The following is a 25745-nucleotide window of genomic DNA, read 5'->3' on the forward strand; positions in this document are numbered from 1 at the left end:
ATTATTTAAATTTCAGTATTGTAAAACTAAAATTATTTAAATCTCAGTATTGCAAAACTCTTTTAAGTTTAAAAAATCAGTTTATTTATATTTCAGTTTATTTATATCTTAGTTCATTTTAGCAATCTGTAGACGTTAAAAAACAAACAATCTTCTTCTTTCAGACTGCAGACTTTAAATAAAACTTTAAAAAATATTGTTGAATATGTATTTTGATATAACATTAAATTGTACAATTGATTTTGGACTTAATTGAATTTTGTCAAAAATTTATAAAAATAATTTAAAGTTTAAATTAACTTGAAAAATATGTTTTTCAACTTAGTCAAATATTTTCAAAAATATACTCAATTGTTTTCGCACTTTAAAGTTGTGTTTTCAAGTTTTTTTTTTGGCTCGAATGATCAATGCATTGGTAAAATGATCAATACCTTTGACCAAAGGATCAATCTCCTTGTAAAAGGTTTGATCCTTGGATTCCAGAAAGTTTGGGATCGATCCCTTCACAAAAGGATTGATCCCTCAAGAAAAATGATTGATCCCTCGATGAAAAGGATCGATTCCCTCCCATAAAGAATTTATCCCTCACCAAAAGGATTGACCCTTCCCTTAAATGATTGATCCCTTTCTTGCAAAGGTCGAAATATTTTAAAAAAAAAATTAATCCCTTTCATAAAATGATTGATTACTTATGCATTAAATGTTATTTTTGGTTGTAGGTAACGACTATAATGATCCCCAACCAGTGGCGGATGCACTAAGCCCCCATAGGGGCCAAGTGCATCCCATTATTTTAGAAAAGTAGTTAAATTTAACTTAATGTGTTAAGGAAAAAAGAAAAAAAAATACAAATTTTGTATACCTATTATTTTAGAAAAAGAAAATTAAAATTTTGGACCACATTCTTAAATTTCTGGATCCGCCACTGTCCCCAATGGCTCCAAACGGCTAGAATTGATAGATAATGTATAGATTGAAGGTTAAAGCATCCCAAGGTTAACAAGAACCATATTGAACAAATATACCGACATCAAAGAAGTCATTTGTGCTTAATTTATCAATCTTTTCATTGTAATACTTTGCCTTGTGAGATTTTCATTTGTTTGCTAAATTTGTAATTACTATTTGAGAGGGTGTGTATTCAAGATTTTGGGTATAAACCTCGAAGTGTATTCAAGTTTTTGAGTATAAACCTTGAAGTGTTGCAAGGTTACAAATTATCCTTAAAGGTAAGCAAATCTAGTGGATTTGATAAATTTTTAGTGTGGAAGATAATGTAGTAGAAATAAATTATTTTTCGAATTGCTTCCACTAAATTATTTGAAAAGTCAATTCATCTCCCTTGGCGTATTTCGGTTGATCGATAAACAAATATTAATATTTAAAAAAACTCAAAATTCTTAAAAAATCATAAAAAATGAAATTTCTTAATTTAAGCTCCTATTATCATCGTCAATTATCTACGACCATAGTTGTTGTTGTCGATCACCTACCCACTCATCGTCGACCACTAATTGACCACACATCTACTTTGTCATCTTTTAACCCCTATAATCTCAAATCCTAAACCTTAATTATAGTACGAATCAAACGACCTCAATTGTTAAAGAATTTATTATCCCTTGAGATATTGAGTTTGAGCTCCGCGTATATCAAAGATATTATACTTTATTGTTAAATGATTAGGAACAAATACTACTATGTATTTATATATATAAAAAAAACCCTAATTATAATAATCGCCGACTGTGTTCTTACACTTGAATTTTTCGTTGATTTAGATATCACATCAATGATGCAAGCGTTGGTGGCTTAATTTTAAAATAGTGCGCCAAAAAGCACGTGGATGCATAAAAAAAATGCTTCTTGAGTAAAAGACGGAACGATGACCCAAAAGTTCATATAGGCACATCTTTTTATAATTTTTTTAAAGAGGTGCAAGGTAAATAACTCCGTACGACATTTTAATATACTATTAAGATGTTATTAAAAGTATTAATTTCGTAACTTAATTTCTAGTAGAAGAAATAATATCTTAGCTAATGTTTAATATTAATATTTTTTTATAGAAAAATTAATATTTTATGTAATTATTTATCAAAAATATTAAAATTTCCGATAATAATTTTATTTGAGCGTATATTAAACTGCTACCTTAGACATCGCTAATAACATTTGACGACTTAAGTGTCCCGAATTCTTTTATTCAGTTTTATGGTGGACACGTTGTTCCACGTGGCAATCATCTATGATTGTAGAGGCAAAAATAGGTGTAGGATCTGTCAACTGTCCATGGCCTTTGTAGCAACAAGATTCATTGAATCACCGCTTTGAACTTCGTATAGAGATAGGGACGTCTATGAGTGTCCGTTATTCTTTTGTTCAGTTGTGTGATGGACAAATTATTCTGCATGGCAGCCATCTATGGTTGTTGAGGAAAAGACAGGTGCAGAGTCTGCCAAATATCCGTAGCCTAGTTAAGCCAAGAGCTTCCTTAAGAGTCTACAAGGATTATTGTTCCAAATTCATCAATGCTTTTGTAGAGTGCTAAGCATTATTAGTTTTCTTAACTATCAGACGATACACATAGATCAATGATATATATATAAAGTCATGAGAGGTAAAATGAATATTAGGATATAACTGCGTTTTATCTATAAAAGGAATGCTGCTTCACCTGCACTTAGGCTCTGAATATTCTTTTCGTTTCAATATGTATTGTTCTTAAATTCCAGGGACCCTTTGCGTCTCTGTGTCTTGCATCTTTTAAAACTAATGTTGGTGGCGCAAAACTGACCAAAGATGCTTAAACGCAAGGGTGAAACGGATTGAAGTACCGAACACAAACGTGAATAGGCTTGAACATAAGGATGGCGCAAGGGTTCTTGTTTCGACCGACATCGTTAGGGTTTCTGTCAAACAACGACATTGGGATTTTGGCCAATCGGCGGTGTAAGTGGTGCCCAATTAACGAAAATATTTTAAACACTAAAATGAACAAAAAAAATTGGACACTTATCATTTTTTAAGATTTTAATATAATTATATTGTTTAATAATGATAATAAATATTACCTTTATGTTAAAGTATTTCATAATTTTAATTTCGTTAATGTATCATTTCATTTTCACTGTAAGATAATAAAATAACATATTTTAAACATTATTTTTTGGAAAATAAAATCAACATGTATTTTTAATATTGAAAGATTGTTTATTAAGGCCCAACAAGAATTTAATTAAGATAGATCACTAATATTTTCTTTGTTATCATTTAAAGTGTCTGACCACTAATGACAGTTAAAAAAATCATTAACTATTTAAAATATGACACTTAGCAAGTTTTATAATTTGTTGATTTTTTTAAAAGACATTTAAATTTGAATTTTATTCTCCATGTTTCACTAAATGTCCATTATTAATTTTAAAAAGTAAATTTTTTTAAATTTAGACTATAATTATTTTAAATATTTTAAACATTGAATTTTATAAAATATATATTTAAAAAATACTTGATTTAAAGTTTTTAAAATATACTTTTATATTTTTTTCAATTATAAATTATAAATTATAAATAATAATAAATTAAAGTTAAAAAATTGATAAAATCAACAATAAATAGATTTAATGTGATAAACTGAATAACATTTTTTTAACTTCTTAAGTAACATTATTAGTAATAAGAAATTTCAAATTTTAAATAAAGTACATATAATAAAAAAGGGAAAGTCACAACTAAAGAGAAATTGATTCAAGTTATAAGTTACTTATTATCACTTAAGTAATATTTTAAATTAGAATTTTTGTGTGTACAGAAATTTTTTATTGAAAGACTAATTCATTAAAGTTAAATATTTGACGTGGATAAATTCAGATTAGTAAATACGCATTCTGAAAACCAGAAGAAAAAAGATTCATGAATAAATCCACCGGAATTACAGACCTGTGAAGGGTAGGGAAAAAAACAAATTCAAAACTTGATGGACCACCCCAGGTTTGAACAGTCAAAAAGAAAGGCTTTACCTACTGTTGAAATCAGAGCATATTTAAAATAAAAAAATCTTAAAATACGCATAAATGTCAGGGCTCATCACTTTGACCGTCCGTCATTAACAGCTCCCACTGCTACAAGCCTCCCCGCAGGAAAAGAAAGCTCAAACTTATCTCCTCCGAGAAAAATTAAAAAACGCCGCTTCGCCGTTAAAGATCCATTTCGAGATCCGATTCATATGCCCGTATTATTCATCTCATGCTTCCCACTCACCTAACTTTTTTTCTTCCCAATCGGTAATTACTCTCTTTCGTTGTTTTTTTTTTTTGGTTGCGAATCTAATAGTTTCCGTTTTTGGCTTTTCGATCAATATTTTTCCCGTTAGATTTGTTTACTTTTTGTTTCATTTTTCATCACCTTAGATCCTTCTTTCCTTCTAAGTTTTCGGATTTTATTTCCTCGTGTATAACTTTTATTCTCTGAGTAGAGTGTTTTATTCTATAACTTCATGTGAAAAATAAACTATGATGAACTTAGTGCACTAAGGAAGAAAAGGATCTGTGCTTGATCTGACTTCGTGTAACTTTTTGGTTTAAATGTGTTTTTCTATATATGTTAGCTTATTATGATCTTCATAGGATTGTAGCTGTTTTTTTTTTGTTGCCATGCTATTTGAATGTTAGAGACGTTGCTGATTTCTTTTGAGGGAGTACCGTTGACATTGTTTTATATGTTTTACAAGTAATTTATTGAGTTGCTTTGCTGGTTTAAATAGGTGTTTTTCAACAGAGGATCTGTGAGATTCTCGTTTTGATTTTAGTTTAGTCCAATGGCATCGGTTAGCATAGCACCTACTTCTGGAGTAAGAGAACATAGTGGAAATACAGTTGGTTTTGAGAGATTGCCTAATGAAATGAATGATATGAAAATTAGGGATGACAAGGTATGCTGATAATTTTTCTAGTTTGTTTCGGTAATTGATTGTCGATCTTTCAGATCGATTTTACGAAACCTGTTACTATGCCGCAGGAAATGGAAGCAACTGTAGTTGATGGGAATGGAACCGAGACAGGGCATATAATTGTCACCACTATTGGTGGTAAAAATGGCCAGCCAAAGCAGGTTAGTTCAATTTTATAAGTTTCTCCTCAATAACCGGGTTTTTTTGTCTTGTTGTTTTTGTTTTTTTAACTTAAGCTGCCTCTCGTTTCAGACAATAAGCTATATGGCTGAGCGTGTCGTTGGGAACGGATCATTTGGGGTTGTCTTCCAGGTGCAGATTGACTTCATCCTCGTTATTCATTTATGTGAGAGAAGTTCAGATTCATATTCTAAGTTGAATTTTATTTATGTTGTGCTTCAGGCTAAATGTTTAGAGACAGGCGAAACTGTTGCTATAAAGAAGGTTCTTCAAGATAAGAGATATAAGAACCGTGAATTGCAAACCATGCGCCTCCTTGACCACCCTAATGTTGTCTCTTTGAAGCATTGTTTCTTCTCCACAACTGAAAAAGATGAGCTCTATCTTAATCTGGTGCTCGAGTATGTTCCGGAAACTGCCCATCGTGTTATCAAACATTACAATAAGATGAATCAAAGGATGCCACTGATATATGTGAAACTCTATTTTTACCAGGCATGATATTGGTTAAATATTCACCCTTTTTTATCTTATTTCTATATGACAAACAAGAAATCCATGTTAATGTGTAATCCAAATAATGAATTGGAATTGTCCTTGTCTTGATGCAGATTTGCAGAGCGCTTGCTTACATTCATGATAGTATTGGTGTTTGCCACAGGGACATAAAACCTCAAAACTTATTGGTATGTTGTTATTCACCTTGTTAAATTCGTTCTATTGGTGTTTTAGTACAGCGCTATCAGTTCTTAAATCTGATTATTAGTTGAGAAACATTACCCAGAAACAATGGTATTTCACCTTAATGATCTAAAAGGAGCACCAGGAGTTTGGCGAGGGAAAAACAATCTAGCATTCTAGTGTATGCATACTAATATGTTATAGTGTAAAATCTGAAACTTATGTTAAGGAGCTTTGCTGTTGCAAAAATTTAATCGTAATGGGTCTTTTAAGATTATATAAGCACTATTATCACCTTTACTTAATGTTTTCATATTTCCACTTGATTTCCCTTGTTGTCGAGTGAAAAAGTGTTGTTATTCACTTTGAGGAATTACTTAATTTTCCCATCTTATCTTTGTTTGCATATGAGGTTGGGTTTATCACTATGTAGTATTAACTCCTATTTTATGAATACACTCTCATTCATTCAATGGTTTCTTGTGACAGGTCAATCCACACACCCACCAGCTAAAACTTTGTGATTTTGGAAGTGCAAAAGTTTTGGTATGTACAAATTAAAATGTTAAATCTTTTCTTTTGGTTAGAAGCAATCTAGGTGTTCATATGTCTAATTTTTTGGTCTTACTTTTCCAGTTAAAAGGGGAACCAAATATATCTTACATCTGTTCTCGGTACTATCGAGCACCTGAATTGATATTTGGTGCAACTGAATACACACAGCCATTGACGTCTGGTCTGCTGGCTGTGTTTTAGCTGAGCTGTTGCTTGGACAGGTAGATCATTTTCTTGCCTGTATTTTTGTTATAAATATGTATTTCTCCTTATATTAATTAACTAATTTCCCATTTCAGCCCCTGTTTCCCGGTGAAAGTGGAGTAGACCAGCTAGTTGAAATTATTAAGGTAATTTTTTGTTCAAAATACCATTAACTGCTTTAACAATATCATTATTGTAAAATTGTAAAGTAATCGTGAAGGATGGAAGATATTAACCAATCCAAGTTCTTTCCTTATTCGCGGCACTTACATCCAGCATTCTAGATACTGGATTTCGGATTTATCCTACCATTCTTTCCGGTTTGATTACCTTTTCTTTTTAATTTTTTTCCTGATTTGTTTGATTGTGATGCAGGTTTTAGGTACCCCAACGAGAGAAGAAATAAAGTGCATGAATCCTAACTACACAGAGTTCAAATTTCCCCAAATTAAAGCACACCCATGGCACAAGGTAGTGGCGTTGAGATGGCATGTCATTTCTTAACTTTGTGAAATAGTTGATGTCTAATATGATATTGATCAATGTATCAACTAGATATTCCATAAGCGTATGCCTCCAGAGGCTGTGGATCTTGTTTCACGATTATTGCAGTACTCACCTAACCTTCGAAGTACAGCTGTAAGTATCAAATTGGTTACCAAATCTCTTATTCTTTTCTCTCTGTGGTCTGTATTCTTCATTTTAAATTGAAAAAAAGAATCAATTATGAGATTCCCTTAGAAGTTGTATTTCATATTTAGGTAATTATTTGTGGGGCTTAGATCTGACATGTCATAGATTCTGCATTTGATCTTTTTCTTCTGTTAACTTTAGTGTATTTGAAGTTGCTAGATATTTCCTATATGTGTACCATGTTATGATAATTGTTTTGTTTTCCTATACAGATTGAGGCTTTGATCCATCCTTTCTTTGATGAGCTACGGCATCCCAACACCCGCCTACCCAATGGACGCTTTCTTCCTCCGCTATTTAACTTCAAGCCTCATGGTAAGAAACAGACCAATACTCTGCTTTGATGCTCCGTCCATTTTAAAAATTTGTTATTGAATCATGCAACTGATGATTGTTGCTGTCCCGCCATATCATTTTCAGAACTGAAGGGAGTGCCTGTGGATATGCTAGTGAAGCTGATCCCCGAGCATGCAAGAAAGCAATGTGGCTTCCTTGGATTGTGAGGCAAGTTATTCCTTTTCTTGATATTTGCATCTTGCAGAAATGGCGTCTATTGTAATATCATATGGGAGCCATGTTATTGCATTTTCACCCTCAATGTTTATTTGGTCCCTCATTATTTTTTGTTACCAATATTTGTGTACTTTCGTTTTACTTATTGTATAAAGGAGACTTGAGATCGTCTGCTATTATAATTCAAAATGTTGTGAATACTATTCTAAGCGTTACCTAGAAACTGCATTTTGTTCATGTTCGTCAACAATTACGGTTTTCTCTTTTGCTTTTTCTTTTCTACTTTATCGATGGAGTTTCTTTTTCCTGTTTTACCGAATGATAACAACCCTTTGTCCCTCTCCCAATCCCATTACATACAAAGAACATCAAATAGTCATTATTTATTTATTCAAATAATGACCCAAAACAATGACCCAGAAGTTAGTTATACATACCTAAACGTGTTGTATGTTTTTAGAGATTGTGCAACTATCAATTTACCAAAAATGATCATCCAATCTATAATCTTTAATTGACTATTTATTTCTTGTGTATTATCTATCTTTAATTGACTAGCCATTGCTAATGCCATATTTTGCAACAATCAATTTACCAATAGTGATCATCCAATCAATATTTTGGTAAAATGATTAAAATAATATATTCCTATAGTTAGAGATTTCCCCCATTAATGCTGAGGTTTGTAATCTAGAAGATTGAAATAACACTATTACATTAAAACGAAGTCAAAATATTAGTTTGAGGAGGTTGAAGTACTTTATTTGAAAACTTAAGATTACTATAATATTATAATTTTTTGAATTTATTATGTAAATCGAAGATAAAATTAAAGATTTGGTAGAGGTGGGCTAGAGCCCCTCCACCATATAGAATAGCCCCGTCTCTTAGGCTTGAATACACTTACAAATACGTTTACTTTTACATTCAACTTGTCATATCATTATTCGTCTATTTTGCTTGATGATGTCTGTTTTTTTTTTCTTTCTAAATTCAGATCATACATGATAAAATATTGCAGTGCAGGAGTTGCTATCACAGTTTTCATTTCAACGGAGATTGTGTTACATTCTTGAAGGAATTGTGTAGATGCAATCACAAACTTCTTTTCAATGCTAAGTAGAGGCCATAATTATGCCATTCACTTTTCTGAATGTGCAGATACTAATTCTCATACTTTTCTTTCATTTTATAATTCATTTAAACCATAAATTGACTGAGGTAAGCTTAATTGTTTTCATGGTATGAATAGACGTTGATGGGATCTGCCGTTTCCTTTTCCTTTTATGTTACTTGAGTCTCTTAAATGTTCTTGCCAACCCAAAAAGGAAGAGTTTTCAGTAATCACAGCATTGTTCATGATTGAATTCATGTGGTTCATATAAAAGCAGTTCTTTTTGGTGTAAAACTACTGGTATTCGACTCATCGATCGATTAATTTAGATCATTTTGTTTCATTGAGAGTTTTCTCGCTTTGTTATCAACCACATGCTGCATTGACCACGCTTGGTTCATGGTCAACTGATGCGTCCAATCTTAAAACTCATATCACTTATGGGTTTTCTTCAACATTCATGATGTTTTTGGAAAATGGATCAAAAGCCGAATGATTCAAATAGTAAAATCATATTTGGAACTATTGAATGAAGTCATGAAACTGTACTCAAAAGACAAAGATACTGAAATCATTCCCATTGTCCATCAAAGTCAATGCTTTTGAAAACAACACCACCATCCACATTTTCCCCTTCTGCATTTGAGAATGTATGAGTAGGACCACCATATCTGCCGTTTGGTTCAATGCTTCCTTGGAAACAAATTCTGGCCTTTGCTTTTTCTTCTTTCAAAACTATTCCTGAAAAACCCATCTTTTCATCTCTATTCTGTGTTTTAAAATTGTTAGACCGGAGATAGCCTTTCGAAAATTGTTAGTTCTCTCCGCTTGCCAGAATTTTTAAAAAACCCGCATCTCCTAGGCACATGAGTACACAGTGTATAGACAAGATAATACTTTTAGCATGTTTGATGAGTGCTCAGAATCGTTAATATCTGTTCGTTATTTCTTTGATTTTGTGAAGTTATTGCTGCTGATTTGGTTGTGTTATGTCTATTTTCGTGCAGGTCTTTACTTTCCAGAATTGGTGATAAAACGGGCGAATTATGTATTTTTTTTATTATTTGGTCACGGCTGGAGACTTGGGCACGACTCTGGGTACGACGTGGTCTGACGTGGCAGTTTCTAGAAGGTCCAGTCAGCGGCGATTTCTAGAAGACTTCGTCTGCACGCCTTCTGGAAGATTGACGAACATAGTTGCATTAGGAGACTAGTTTAAGTTTGAATTTAAATTTAAAAACAATTATCTTTTGTATTATTTTATTATTTTATTTGTTTATTCTTTAGGCTTTGAGAGGTTATAAATACCCACTTGAGATAAGCCTAAACTCATCATTCGCAATACATTCTTCTTTTCTCTCTTGGTTTTATAAAAGCTTTTCTTTTTACTTTTCAAGTTCTTTTCATTTTTCTTATTTTCAAGTTTTGTTTTTATGTTAAGTATGACTTTTGTCATGCTTAGCTAAACTTTTCATAAGCCGAGAGCTGTCGCGATGATTCAATTCCAACGGGAGAATTGAAACGGTCCTTTAATATCTTCGGAATATCTCTCTCAATCTCTGCGTTTATTTTTCAAAATCAAAACAGTTTTCAAAATCAAAGATTGACTTTAGTCAAGAGGTTGTTGCGATTAAACGTGTGGGAAGAAGATTCGACTTATAGAAAGCAATTCGACTTCCTGGGAACACACTTGGCGAGATAGCTTCGCCAAGAGGGATTTGAGATCGGAATTGACGGTTATAGAAGCAACAATCCGAGTCGGACGCCACGAACTTAAACGGTAATTGATCTACAACAATTGATGTTGTTAGAATCAATTACCGAAGCCGGAATCAAAGATTGCCTTGGGTATTCGGTATACAAGATAGAGTCACAAAGATAGCCCTTGTAGACAAAGTAACCGACGTGAATCCCGAAGAGAAAATCTTATTCGATGATCTACGGAAATTGAGTCAAAGCGAAGCTTGAGGCTATTTTCACAGTATTTATTCACAACCTTATTTCTCCTATTTTTACTTCAATTGCTTTATTTAATCGTCTTTATTACTATTTAAATCTCATTCTACCCAAAACCCCCCATTCTACTATCTTTCACGCATGCCATAGACCAATCAAACATTAAATTAAGAATTTTCCAAGTCCCTGTGGATTCGACCCTACTTCTCTACGCTACGAATTTTCTTTTAATTATTATCCGAGAAGAAAGAATTTATTTTGACATCAAAACGACAGTTGTCAATGTCCATATAATTTATCAGAATAAAATTCAAGAGTTGACGATCAAATTTATTTAATTTGGTGATATATTAATAACCATAATGATTCTATAATTGATACCATCAATTAAAGTCACTATAAATACTCCTTAGTCTCGACTAAGAGGTCCATCTCACTTCCATTCTTCGGACTCTTATATCCCCTCAACATGCCTTCAACTCTATTATAAAAAAATATCAGCCGACAACTATTTTTCACTGACCATGGCTCTTCACCTAAATCGAAAATGAATGAGATAAATCAACTAAATTTGTTCCCATCAACAAAAATGTTGTGTTCTGTTTTTGTTTTTCTCGTGCTTTCATAATTGTACCGAAAAGTGGACCTATTCTGTTGCGTTTACTTTAGTGGGAATGACAATGAAATACAGTTCTTTGTTAAGGAATGGCGATTATGGATGCTTTATGATCTGGGCTCAGTAAACACAAAATGTTAACTATTATGTATAATTGTGGCAAGAACAACAAAAGGAATCTCTTGTTACATATAAAGTTGGGATTTAAAGAAGGAATAGGGGAACTTTTTACAACAGCGCCTAATCCAAGCCCATCGACAAACTGAAAATAAAGACGGGGAAATGGAAAAAAACCATTTAAAACACACACATTAAGAAATATTATCGAAATATTCAATAATATTCACATTAACACGATCCAGGGTTAAGAGGACTCCTCCCCAGGTTAGATGGTTTCAGTTCCCCAGTCCTTGGACTGTGTGACTGTGACCCCTTTCCATTGGCACTAGGGCTTCTTTCTCCTCTCAGCTCACTTAGACGTGGGCTATGACACGAGAGGTGCGGGCTTTGACGGCTTCTCGGGTCATTTGCTGGCGTAGCGGTCGAGCTTGTGATCTTAGGCTGCAAGTATGCCTGAATTCACCTCGGCTTCTTGTAATAACTTCATCTAATATCTCACTGTCCACTGCATGGGATGCTCCATGTCCCAGGTCTGTCTCCTGTAAGGCAAAGTTTAAATGATTAATACAGCAATGGAAAATGAGGAAAGTTTGATTGTAGGAGACAAGTATCTTACTGTGGCAAGATTATATGGCAGAGCAGGTGCCTCTTCATACTCCGCGGCGTCCAAATCATAAAGATGCGCCCCTTTGAAAAACTTGGGCAGGATGTATTGTCTTACTGGAACTAAAAGCATGATCATCAAGGGAAACATGACACCGGCAATCGGAACCCAGGTTAAGCCGAAACATACGAGCAGATATGCAGTTTGGAAGATGGTAAACATTGCAATTGTCTTGAATGGGACAGTCTCCACAAACGTTGTTGCTGCTCAAGGACTCTGCAGGGAATAGAAAAACATCTCTTTGTTTATATAAGATGGACAATGGATACTTTAAATTAAAAGTGTAAATGTGTTTTGAGTATCTTACTTGTATCTTCTGCTTGGTGCAGTGAAGAGCAATAAGATCCTTTCCCAAAATTGGTACCGGTAAGCTCTCGATAGCCATGAAGGCGAAGTAACCCCAGAGGACTGAAGTGGGGATCATTTTAAGGATTGGCATTGCTGCAACACATCCTCCTACCATGGTCGACTGAAGCAAGTTGCTGAGACGCTGCTCTTTTACTTCAACTGGTAATAGATCATCAATCTCTTTCTCGATATCAAATAAAGTCTCGTCGATAGGGGCATCGATGTTGCCTGTACATGTAGCAGCTTGAACGGTCGATTCTTTTAGTTCATGTAGTCTGCTCACAAAAGTACAGTTGGTGAACTCATAATCTTAATTTTTTTACTTCATTAGTTAATCATGGATGCAATCTTACCCGAGCTGCAGGCTCCTGGTGAACTAAAGGTGTCTGCATTGTTGATAGGCTTCTTGCATATTTCCATACAATTGCCCCAAGCTAGCATTCTCTTATACTGTTGCGAGCTGTTGCAACCAGTCGATTACGAAGCAGCTGCACCATAAACCGAAAATCAGTCTCTGTTGCTCATTATATAAAAAGTTTTAAAAAATCTCCAATTTCGCCTATTCCGAGGGATTAAAGAAGAACTATACTTGATATTTTAGAGTAGCCAAGCTCTTGGTATGCATTGGAGATTGTGGAATGACTCCATTTGCCGGAGGGATGCCAATAAGACCACATAACAATGTCTGCCACCAAGAAACAAGCAAATAAACGAAGTGTTTGAAGGGCAAATTTTAGATTAAGGAAAGAAATTAGGAAGAACTGCTTACCAAGAATCCCAGAAGAAGTAAGTCATAATGGTAACAAGATGGCTTTCTCAGATTAAACTCTTTCTGCTGCGCAAGTTGAGATGCTACACTATGGTCAAAGTAATAGAGCACTGCAATCATTGTGGCCGGAATGAAGGCTCCGATAATATAGACAACCGGAACATTTACCATGTCCTGTCATTTTTTTATGTCAAGTTCTTTGTGTTAGTTCATTAGTCCTGTAAGAAGACAGATTGTAGATTGTGCAGTATTGATTGGCAATTGTACTTGGTTAAACGTGCCTTGATAACTGTCCAATTTGTATAAGCACCAGGGGACCATGGATTCGGGCTGAAGAGACGACGTGGGACTCCTTTCGGAACACTTCCGGAAGGTATGTAAGACACAGCTGTCCACACAAGTACCATAAGTGGCACACCATAGTCTGCTATAAAGCTTCTAAGCCAACCTGTCAAAACCAAAATCTTCTTTTAAGTTCTCAAAAGCAAATGATGCCATATTTAAGAAGCAAAAGGCGGTCTAGGAGAATTAACTTACCTGTCCCATAGCGCCATGACCGTGCTTTTCGGCTTCTTAAACCGGAGAAAAGAAGGCCAAATGACAAGACCAAAGCAAACATCCCATTGGCAAATCTCCATGAAGGTAAAATTCTGTCAATTTGGAGTTTTCATGTCGCGGAATGCGGAATTCTTCCACGATACCCTGTATATGAGATTTGTTACAAGTAAAACAACTTTAATCTGGTGTGATTTACAGTAGAAAAGTATCAGCAGATGAAGAAAATTGTTCTTACTTTGATAGCTTGCTGCATAAACAACATAGCTATAAGCAGACCAAACAGTTCGCCCGCCACACGGGTAAACCTGTTGATAATGGAACAAGCTCCCAAGATAGACAGTAACAGCAAGCCTGCAGTCCACACACACCCTACAAAAAGAAAAAAAACCCAACAGACAACTTTGTCAAATATAGCAGCAAATGCATAAAATATAATTGAAGAATCTTGTTGTTGGAGTGCAGACAAATATGTTCACATGGTATGGCTAATTGTTGAAGAAATGAAAATAGTTTGCAGCTCACCATCCAGTCCATGCTAGAACAGGTCCCGACCCAAATCTGGTATGTCTTTAGCAAAGTTGAACATAAATGTATCATAATGACAGTTGGCTCGGCAACTCCTAATATCAGCAAAGGTTGACCTCCGATTATCGAGTGTATGATCCCGCAAAGCGCCGTGGATGCCAAGGTTTGAACTGCGGTGAGAACACCATCTGCAGATTGCAAAAGAGAAGATATGAATTCACATTCAACAAAAGCGGAGATTTAAGATTATTATTGTTGGCAGTGTTTAGAATACCAGTATTTCTCTCAAGTTGTTCACCGAATGAAATGACGGGGATCGCAGAAAGAAAATGTAAGTGGTGGGAGCCAAATCCTGTAATAGAAAACACAGTTTGTTTGATCCGTCAACCTCAAATGCAAGGCGAATATTATATTTATGTGTATATATATATATATACCTGAAGCCTGCTTTAAAACCACCAGTCCAATCTTGCTTGTAACACATTAATCTGCCCCTCAAGTCATTTTTTATGCCTTTTAAAGGCACAAAGGTCTCCTCCATGGTTAGTTTTATCTATATGAAAATCTAAGCAATTGGCTCTTTAGTTCCCTCTCCTTCAATAATCTTCCACTTCAGAATAAAAGGAAACAAGATTGAAAGACAGTTGAGAATATTCAGGAATATCTGGTAAATTACATGACTTTGAGAGCTCGAGAGTAAAGATCAAAGCTTTAGCGGAGATAGGCGATGTTCATGGTTTTCCCGGGAAGAAGAAGAAGAAGAAGCACCGTGTGGGTTTGAAGAGCTTCTGAGATTCAATGTTTGGAGTAGGAAGAGGAAAGGAAGGATCCAAATATATAGGGCCTTGAATAGTGGAGGTGCATTTGGTGCAGCAGACAACCATGTTGGTGGACATGACGATATCAGATAAATTATTAAATAAAATTTATATAACAATTGTAATCATAGAAACAAAAACATGAAAGGGATAGATATTCATATGGAGAAAATTAGAGTGAAGTTGAGTGCCATTCTTTTGACAGGACGGTGCTCCTCTGTTACGCTAAGGTCGTCCATTTTTTATGGGTCTAGTCATTTCATTAGTCTCGGCTGGACCCAGTAACTGTTTTGCTGTCAAGTGTCAACAATCTGAATTACAAAGGATAATTAGCTTTCGAGAAATTATTTACGTGCACGATTTCAGTACACCATATCCATAATCAACTACGTATAGTTTGATGAAGAAAAAAGACGATATGTTACAAAACTACAAAAAGAAAAAATTTGTGTTACGCTAATATCATATTTCACTTTTTCTGGTATAAATGATGAATAACAATTAATAGCCTCTTCTATATTTAGTTATTTTATCTACTCAGACCGTCACCTCTCAAATTCCAGTGCTGAAAGAAATATTTAAAAGATGTGGGATTTTGTACAATTTGATTTGTTGCTTTGAGACTAGAGCAAGGCTCGCAATTTAATTAGTCAAACACTCGAAACTCAAATATGCATAGGAACTCATAAACATAAAAAAATAATTAACAACTTGTAATATAATATACTAAATTTATGTACCCATGAACTACATTCGATCTTAGGGAGCGTTTGGATGGGGGAATGTAGGATTTCCATGGGAATGAAATCCACATTCTCCCGTTTGGTTAGCCCGGGAATTTCATTCCCGGTAATATAAGATTACCAATAGTGGATTTTTTAGGGTATATTACCGAGAATGTCATTACATTAATTTCCTTAGGTATTGTTGGATTATCGGTGTTTTGGACTAAAATACCTTATTTTTTTTCAAAAATATCATTCTTCTGTCATTGAATAACAAAAATTCTACAAATATTAAATTACAAATTTATCCTTAAACTATTTTAGATTTACAAAAAAAATCTATAATTAAAATTTTATATGAAGTTCAGCGGTTAAAATAAAAATTTACTCTTTCATTAAACCTTTTTATATTGTCAATTTTGTAAAAAAAAGTATATAAATTTTATGAATTTAAATTTTTTAAAGAAAATATATAAATATTTTTCAACTTGTTAAAAAAATAAATATATAATAAGGACAATTTGGTCAAATATACATTCCAATAATCTTTTATTCCTTTAACCAAACATGGTAATCTTACATTCCTGCTAAACCAACCAAACACAAAATACATTCCAAATAATTCTATTTCCTGATAATCTTACATATTCTCTGATAATCTTACATTCTTACTGATAATCTATATTTCGTGAACCAAACACACCTTTATTGTTTATCTGTTTATCGTCTCTGTCGTCCATGTGCTTTTGAACAACTAATTTGTCAAATAAACTTAGAAAAGGTCAAATGTCTATGTAATATTTCTCTCATAAATTAAAATGGGGTAACCAATTTCATGCATAATCCAACATGTTAAACTACTTTATCATTATAATTTTTTTATTAATATGATATCATCATAACTAACAATCAGTTAGTCTAATGAGATGAGACACTAGATTTTTTAAGGTCAGGATTTCGAATCTTAACATTTTTTAATGAAACAAACTAGATTAGAAATGTTGTCCTTGTTAGCCAATCAATAAATTGGATACTAATGATTAAAGCATGTAAAATTATTAATATAGAGTACTTTATTCCAAATAAAAACAACCAATACTAATGATGAATTATTTTTATAATTTAATAATTAATATTCAAACATCACTAACAAAAAATTAATTTTCCCATCCTATAGAATTATGAAATTAAAGTCAACATTGGAAGGTGATGAGACTTTAATTTGCAACGAATGAAATGAGTTTGATGGATGGTGATTTTAATATATTTTTCAAAAAAAAATCTCTGTCTTAGTTCTCATAATCAAACTTGCTAGAATGTATTCCCCCTTTTGCTTCTACCCACTTATAGTCATTATAATAAAAAAAATTGTTGCACTGCTCTTTCACCTTTACCTTGAACCATCTTATAATTTTTTAATTTTTTTTGCAATAAATACAGAATTTTTAATTGTTTATTTATTATCTTATTGTTGGATACTTTTATTTTAGCTTTTGAGGGTTGCAAACACAGTTGTCGATGCTGTTTTGATGTGCTCTTATGGGTTGGTACTCTTGGTCCTATCATAAATTAGTCATAAAATTTATATTTCATTTCATTTCAAATTTTGAGCTATTCCGTATATTTATATTAATATGTATCGTTTTATAAGATTTCATATTTTAAAATAATTTTTAAATTTTTACATATTTTTAGAGTCTCGTTAAAATAAAATATAATAATAATTATATTATTAAACATATTTAAAATCTTTAAACTAAATTTATACTTTTCTAAAAAAATATACTATGTAGCACTTGAGATATATTTACAAATACATATCATTTATTTTTAAAAAATAAAAATTAAGTTATAAATATATATGTACAATAATTAAAAAATAATAACTTAAAATGATATTGTATATATACAAAGAGTGGCAGTTTTGATACTTGTAAGTCAAAGATAGACATTTTTCTTCCCTAATTTATTTGATTATTCATTTGAGTCGTGTCGTGTCAATTATTATTTGCATTGTATGGTACTGTATCGTAATTGGACCATTGAGAGTATAAGTTATAAAGCATTTAGCCCTGTGGAATATTTCTTTATTAGGTACGAATATGATAAACACTCGATACAGATATACAATGGTGTGTATTTATATATAATTTATTAAGATTAATTGATTGACATTATTATCAGTTTAATATAAAAGAGGAAGTGAGATTGAACTGTTTAAACATTTAATATTATTTAATTTATAGATAAAAAAATTTGAGGAGTCTAGACATTATATTAGAAAAATTGGAGAAGCTCAAATTGTTTAGGCATTTTAATATATATATATATATATATACTATTTTTGTCTAACCCGAACTTAAGACTCCAAAAACCATTTATTTAACTCTCGTCACGACCTAAACTCGAAATCTATTTAGCATAGAACCTTTTCTAACTAGTTTGGAGACTAAACCTGTTCAAAGGCTCAAACTAAAGCCTAAACAGTCGAAAACTCAAACGATCAGAAATTTTAATCTCATCCAACCGCCACTCATATCTAATCTATCAATAACTCCGGTCAAACCTTCACCCCCACTCATTTGCCCTTCAACCTTTGATCCCTAAAAATCTGACTGAAATCTCTAAAAAATTAATCGATATCCTATTCAAACAGAGAATGAATCAGGAACAGACGTAAATTAAACAACACAGTCATAATTTACGAAAGTTACACCCGACTACCAAATATTTGACGTTAAAGCTACGCTATACTACCACGAAGAAACACACAATATTCAACACAAGTCCCTACATAGTTACCGAAAATCAAGAAAAGACAAGTAAAAAAAATCTTTTGGCCGCAGCTACGCTGAGATAGGGGCATCTCGAAGATTCGAATGGTGGAAGTGACCTCCAAGACGAGAGAACGACATACTTGAAAGGCATCTGATGACGACGACAGACGATGTCATATCGGAAGAAGGTAGCTCGAACATTTTATCTCGGCTATATAGAGCTTGGAGGTTTTGCCAACGAAACAAATTTTAGGGTCAGACTCTGGGCGTTAAAACTAGCATTCCTATGAATTTAGAGTTTGAGTATTCATTATTCGGTTTTAATTGAATTAATTATTTTAATCAAAATTTAATTTGATTAAGCAGTTGGTTAATTAGATGTTATATCAATTAATAATTATTTTTTCAAAATTTAATTCAAAATCGATTAATTGTCCGTCCAGCTCAGTTGGTAAGAGCACAAGGCTCCTAACCTTGTGGTCGTGGGATCGAGTCCCACGGTGGGCAATTCATAATTCTGACTGCATAAGGTCTCCCACAGAAGTTGCTCTCAACCTGGTGTTGGGGGCAGCCTACTATTATACCTCCCCTTATCCCATTACAAATGGTAATAATGTATATTTTAAGCACAAACTCATTAATAATTAAGATCCGAATATTTTTTTAACCATACTAGACTCATTAAATTTTAAAGATCTAATCGAGTTTAACCCAAATAAAGTAATCTTTTTTTTAGATGAATGTATCATTATATTCCAAAAGCATTCAAACTGCAACACAATAACTACATCAACAAGCAGAACAAATCAACTCAAAGAAAAAAAGTATACCAGCTGCCAAGCTATATATATATCTCTATTACACGACTCTCCCTATCAATTTGCTTACTCCACAGCTTCAACTTCCCATTTCCTTTACACAATCTACCAAATCTACGACAGTGACCACTCTCCCAGTAAATAACCTCTGATCCTTGCTTTTCAAATCACAGCAATAAAGCCATTCCAAGCCAATTTTAGCACCCAATAGTGTAAAGCCAATTTTCAAATCCTAGTCCATTACCGGCTTATTTGCTTGGCAAAGGCACAAAATACTACGCCAAACCATCCGAGAGATCTCACACTCAAAAAATAAGTCATTCCTGTCTCACTACACCTCAAGCACAATCCGGCAAGACCAAAAGAAATGAGTCTGCTCCTGGTGGACAACCTGTCCAAAATAGCCATCCAAGAAATAATAGAGTTCTTGGGAACGTGCCTCGAGTGCCAATCGAGTCTCTCCCAATGAACCTTCCCCTTTTTACTCCGAATTTCCTTCCAAATCATAGAAATAGTAGACAAAGATAAGAACTCTTGAACAGAAGTTGCTTTGCCTCGAAGCCGCAGCAAAGCCCTCCAAATCCAACAGCATTGCTGAGGACAAGTAATACTTCAAAAAGAATTGTCATTAATTAATTCAGTTTTAACTAATTCGGTTTCGATCAATGGCTGAATTAATCATTTGAATATCCCTAATTTTAAATGAGATCAGCAATCGAAAGGAGATGATACACATTGACGGCGGATGAACATTTATCGAACGACAACCGAGTTACAGAGATGAATAAGGGAGAATTTTGTTAGATAATGGGGAAAAATGTTTTTTCTTTCTTTCTTTATTTTGATTTTTGAGTTATATAGTTACAGTGGGTGGGTCGTGCCAACCCGAGAAGGATCTACGTCTTGACTCGCAGGTAGATCCGACCTGAGTCATATTTTTTGGTCTGTTTTCAGTTTTGGTTTATTTACATGTTTAGTCCCTTGGATTCGCATGTAATTTGATTTATTCCATGTTTACATATTTTCTTAGTTCATTTAGGTCCAACCATATTTATGAAACTCCAAATTAGGTCCTTATATAATTAATTTATTTAGTATTTGAACTTGAGAAATTAGTTTCATTCAGTTAGGTCGTTAATTAGTTAAATTGTAATAATTGAGCCTAATAAGTATAGTTACTTGCAGCTAAGTCTTTAATTAACTAAATTAATTAATAATTGAGTCATAATATGTATAGTTTCCTGCAATTAGGTCCCAGATTTATAACTTGGTTATGGATTCTGTAGTTCTGATTCTTTTCAATTAGGTCCTAAAATTGAAATTAGTTATTAAATTTTGGCCAACAATTTCTAAAATTACCTAAAATTGAAATTAGTTATTTTACACATTCACGACTTTCCAGTTCAGCATAAGAAACTTTGATACTTACATACAATTTCATAAAACTCCATTCAGTGTATACAAATGCAATGTATATGCACACACACGTACTTATTTCATATATGGTCATAATTAAAAAACAAAAATCGTAGCACCGACGTTGTCATTATAAGGGAGAAAAAAAGGATAACACAGTATACACACAAAAGAGTATGCTATGCGATATAAAATATATTACTTTTGGATTCATATGTTCCTTTTTTTAATAGAAAAATATATTACATGGAATCAAAAAAAAAAAAAGCTTGAATTTCAAATCAAAAGCATCTCTGTCAGCAACTATTTCTCTTTAATCAATAAGGTTGAGATTAATATTATATAATAAAATTCAGATTCTGCACTACTAAATACTAATCATGGAGTTGGAAAACATTTGGCCAATTGCGGTCACTGTACGTGCATATAATATTGATAGTGGTGGTTTGAAATGGTGGGTCTAATCCTAAATAAATTTTTGGTCAATGAAAATACCTAAGCAATTTGTCTTCGCAAACTGAATTTGCTTAATTAATTAAAAGCCCAATAAATACACTTTTGATTTTTGTATTATTTGTTTTCCCCCTTTTATATGAATCAACACTCGTCTCTTTTCCCTTTTGGAATGCAACACTTCAAAGGCTCTTTCATGACACGTTCGGCATGTTTAAGGAAAAGAAATCAAATTATAAAAGCCCGCTTAAGCTTCTTCAAATTTAACTACAAAACAGCTCCATTGGTCGTAACCTCTCCTGTCTATAAATACATTTGAAACAACATTATTGAGACCTCTAAATAAATTATAGATGCTGCATTTCTAGACAAATTTAAGTGAAAACAAAACAAATTAGGAAATGGTTTTATGAGAAACCTTTTAGGGGATTGAGATTTTTTTTATGTAAATTTTTTTATAGGTAATTTAATTAAAATGCGGTGATTTTATTATTGTACATCAAGTAAATAACACTATGTTCATGCATGCACATCAAGTAAATCATAAGGATGCTTCAATCTTTACATCGCTTAGTTTTTAAGTATTTAAATATAATATTTTAAACATATATTCATTGAGTGATTGAAGACAAGATTCATACATACACGTCTATAGTTTAATAATATGTTTAAGTTATTTTATAGTTTTATTGCAACTAAATAAGATTAATATATAATATTTTAATTTATATCTTAATTTTTAGTTTTTTTCTCTAGTAGAATTAGTTGATTTTTACCTATAATGATTAGAAGGTTATTTGTCGACCCCTTCCATTCCTTCATAGTCCTTCAAACACCTTATCTTCTTTCTTTTATTCTCTTTCTCATCTATCCGACTTTTTTTTTTTGCAAATATATTTTTTATATTTGTGTTTTTTTTATATTTTCTATAAAAATGATAAATAATTTGTTTCTTCGTGTAATATGTTCTAATCATATTTTTTTGTAAGTTTTTTTAATATATATTCTAAACAAATTATTATTTAATTTACAAACTGTACCTACTTTATTTTCAAATAAACATTTAATTTATATTAAAATAAATTTTTAACATATAATATAAAAAATAAGGGTTTACTTTAAAAATAAATTAGTATTTTTAAATATTATTATTTACCTTTAATATATATATTAAAAATTTTATTCCCTCTCTTTTTCCCTTTAATATTCATACAAGGGTCAAGGGAGTATTCCTTTAAAAAAAACCCTTAAAAAAGGGTCAAGGGAGTGCTGCTAACTAATGATTTTGTCTACTTTATTTGGCTCTCATAATTGAAAATTGTGAGGCAGAGACAAAACCACATAGCAACAAAAGTTTAATCAATCATTTCTCTATATTAACCCATCAAATTAAGAAGTGGTAGCTCCATTAATGCTGCTGCTGCTCTTGTCTTTTGCAATCCCAAACCAAACATCTCTATGGTTATTCTGAAACAATGGGTCCTTATTAATATATAGTGGGTAAAGTATTTAAAAGACATCTAATCGTATTTAAATATTAAATTTATTATAGATTATAAAATTATTATTAAATTTTATTGAAATATTATAAAATAATTACTAAATTTATTTAATTTTTAAAATTATTATCATTTAACCATTTAACTGTTACAAAGTGATAGTATTTTTTTCTTGAGGAATTACAAAGTGATAGTAAGATATAGATTTAGGAGTTAAAATATCATTTAATCATCATATTTATTATCATTTAAAAAGAATTGTATTTTCTCTTCCGCCACCAATCGAATTGGTGCTATGATTGCTCCTTCATGTAATATCATTTTAAGGTTCGAATATGAATTCTTTCTTTAAAAATATAATATACTAGATTAGTGAATTGGTTTATTTAAAATTTAATAATTCAAGTTAAGTCATTTTAATATAAAACTTTGACTTTTATTTTTTTTATCTCGACGTTGTAATACAAGATTCCAGAATGTGTCAGTTCAGTCACTTTTAACCGATCATAATTCGTTGCATCCACTCGTAACATTGCTACTTTTTATCACTATGATCAGGCACTGTTTTCTAGAGACAAGTCTTAAATTGATATTCATCTTCCACTGCCACTAGAGTCTCGTATATCTTTTTCAAAGCAACCGGCCACTGAGTCGAATCACACAACTCGATGTTTGGATTCCACAAGTTCAAAAAAGTACATGTTATGATTGCTTCTCAACTACAAAACACCACCTTGCCTTTCACACCAGTGATTTGTTCTTAACATGATTAAACAGACTATTATTCAAGCTCTCCACCTTCATTTGTGGCGTAGAATAATGGCCTGGTCGAAACCACCCGGTTCGAAGCTTCACTGTCACGAACTCCTCCTTCCCATTGTTGCAGATGGTTGAACAAGGCTGGCCGCACCTTCTTTTTTATTATTATTGAAAATATTTGGAGGCCCCTCCATAGCCACAACAAGCCAAAAGAAAATGAAAACCACTAAGCCAAAAGAAAATGGATCCTCAATCTAAATCATGACTTGTAGCAAAAGAAAATGAAAACCACTAAGCCAAAAGGAAAAGGCCAAAACTTTAACATATTTTTTATACTTTCTCAAGAGTTTGTACTTTATGGCGTATGCATCTACGAAGACAATGGTTGCATCTTTAAGAGCAGTTCTCGTTTCTTTTTAGATACTATGTAATCCCTTTTTTTTAAATAGTATGGGGTAATTATAAAGTAATATATGTTCATAATTTTTTTTAATCATTGATAACGTACACACCATGTAGACATAATTACTCGAATATAAGAATTCTAACGAGAATAACGCTTTCTTTAACCGTGGCCGTCATTGCAACACTAGTCTGAAAATGAGGTATTTCATCACCTAACCGTCTAGTGCTTCTATGGAAAAATGTGATGCCATGAGGAAGGCCGATAGGGAGGCCGGTGCCATCTTATACTCCTCCGGTGTCCGAATTCAAATCAGCGAAATGGATAGTAAGGGGTCTGCCAGGGCTGCACTCTGGAATACCAATAAGAACAAGGAAAATCCAAATAAAGACTGCAGTTTGCCGGCATTGACTTTCTGTCCGGATTGCCTAGATCGATCCATCAGTGCATAGAGTCAAATAAATTTGCAAATGGAAATTTTTAATAAAGAAATGCTTGCTTCCAACAGTTTCCCATGTGCTTTGAGTACACATTACACTGTACGATTAGACTTCACATCACATGGATGAAGGTAGCCATGCTGATCAAGCGCAGTAGGATTTACAAGATTTTAGAGGCAATGTCCAGTATTCAAGTTTTCAACTCGAAGGTAACCGTTATGAGCACAAATTTCTCAGTACATTATTGTTAGGCACATAGACAAAACCTGAATTTCCTCGAAGAAGCAGGGACTGAATCTTGGGCCGTCCGTTTGATTTGGTAGTATAAATTTGGAGATATATAGCCATCCGATTGATTCAAAAACGTGGGTTAATTATCAGTTCCAAACATTCCTTTTATGGGCTTCGTTTCCCTTAACGTAGATCTGCTGACCCATTTAATGCTTCTTCTGTCTTCAACATGAAGCGATTTCTGAACAATACAAAGATTCCTATTTACATCATCCCTCTTATCAATACTCTTATGAGCAAACTTAACTCTCGCAATTCCACAAATGTAGTCAAGAATAACCCCCAATCTCTAGCAACATTCGTGAATTGTCTGCTATTTTTTTCCTCCTAAACACAGTAAACAAGTGTATTCCTAGCAATCCCAAGGATAAATGGGATTAGAGATTTACCCTTAAGAAATAAGGAAGCTATTTTCAGTTTCTTATCTCAGATCATCACGTTCTTGGAGAGATTACATAAGGCCAGTATAACCTTCCAATTTTTTTGAGCGAGGCAACGTTAAAAAATAAGTGATTTCTGGTTTCTAACCGATCACAGAACACACATTTTCCATCCACATCAATTCCAAATTTTAAAATTTTTATTTAGAGAATTTTGTGAAAAGTAATTAAATGAATAATCACCTATTCATATATATATGTCACTTCACAGCAATTCATAAAATTAATCTTAATTTTATTGTGAATATAAATTTCATCAATCAATTTTCTTTTTATCCTTACTTTAGTCACTAAAATTTAGAAATATTTAATTTTTTTATTGAACTTTTAATTTGTACCTATTTAGTTCACTCAAGTATTAAATTAAAAATAGAAGGATGATATGACAATCATGCCATGTGTATTGATATAAAATAATTTTTGTTGATATGAAATTCATATCATTTTCTCCGAAGATAA

At 32.7% G+C, this 25745-nt stretch overlaps 1 long non-coding RNA gene, 1 other non-coding gene and 2 pseudogenes across 2 annotated transcripts in view; 3 read left to right on the forward strand and 1 right to left on the reverse strand.

The window, feature by feature from the left end:
• LOC120153477 overlaps positions 1-3740 on the forward strand; it is a 30499-nt gene extending 26759 nt beyond the window's left edge. Inside the window, exon 4 of the long non-coding RNA XR_005518799.1 lies at positions 3729-3740. This is a non-coding gene — a long non-coding RNA (uncharacterized LOC120153477). The remainder of the gene's footprint in view (positions 1-3728) is intronic.
• A 367-nt stretch (positions 3741-4107) lies between these two features.
• On the forward strand, positions 4108-8000 carry LOC120153390 (annotated as a pseudogene).
• Positions 8001-11642: 3642 nt separating this feature from the next.
• LOC120153540 lies at positions 11643-14391 on the reverse strand (annotated as a pseudogene).
• Positions 14392-19200: 4809 nt separating this feature from the next.
• On the forward strand, positions 19201-19274 carry TRNAR-CCU. The gene has a single exon. It is a non-coding gene; the product is annotated as a tRNA-Arg (tRNA).
• The last annotated feature ends 6471 nt before the right edge of the window (positions 19275-25745 follow it).

Source organism: Hibiscus syriacus, unplaced genomic scaffold (genome assembly GCF_006381635.1).
Source record: "Hibiscus syriacus cultivar Baekdansim isolate YM2019G1 unplaced genomic scaffold, ASM638163v2 tig00111100_pilon, whole genome shotgun sequence".
NCBI lineage: Eukaryota > Viridiplantae > Streptophyta > Magnoliopsida > Malvales > Malvaceae > Hibiscus > Hibiscus syriacus.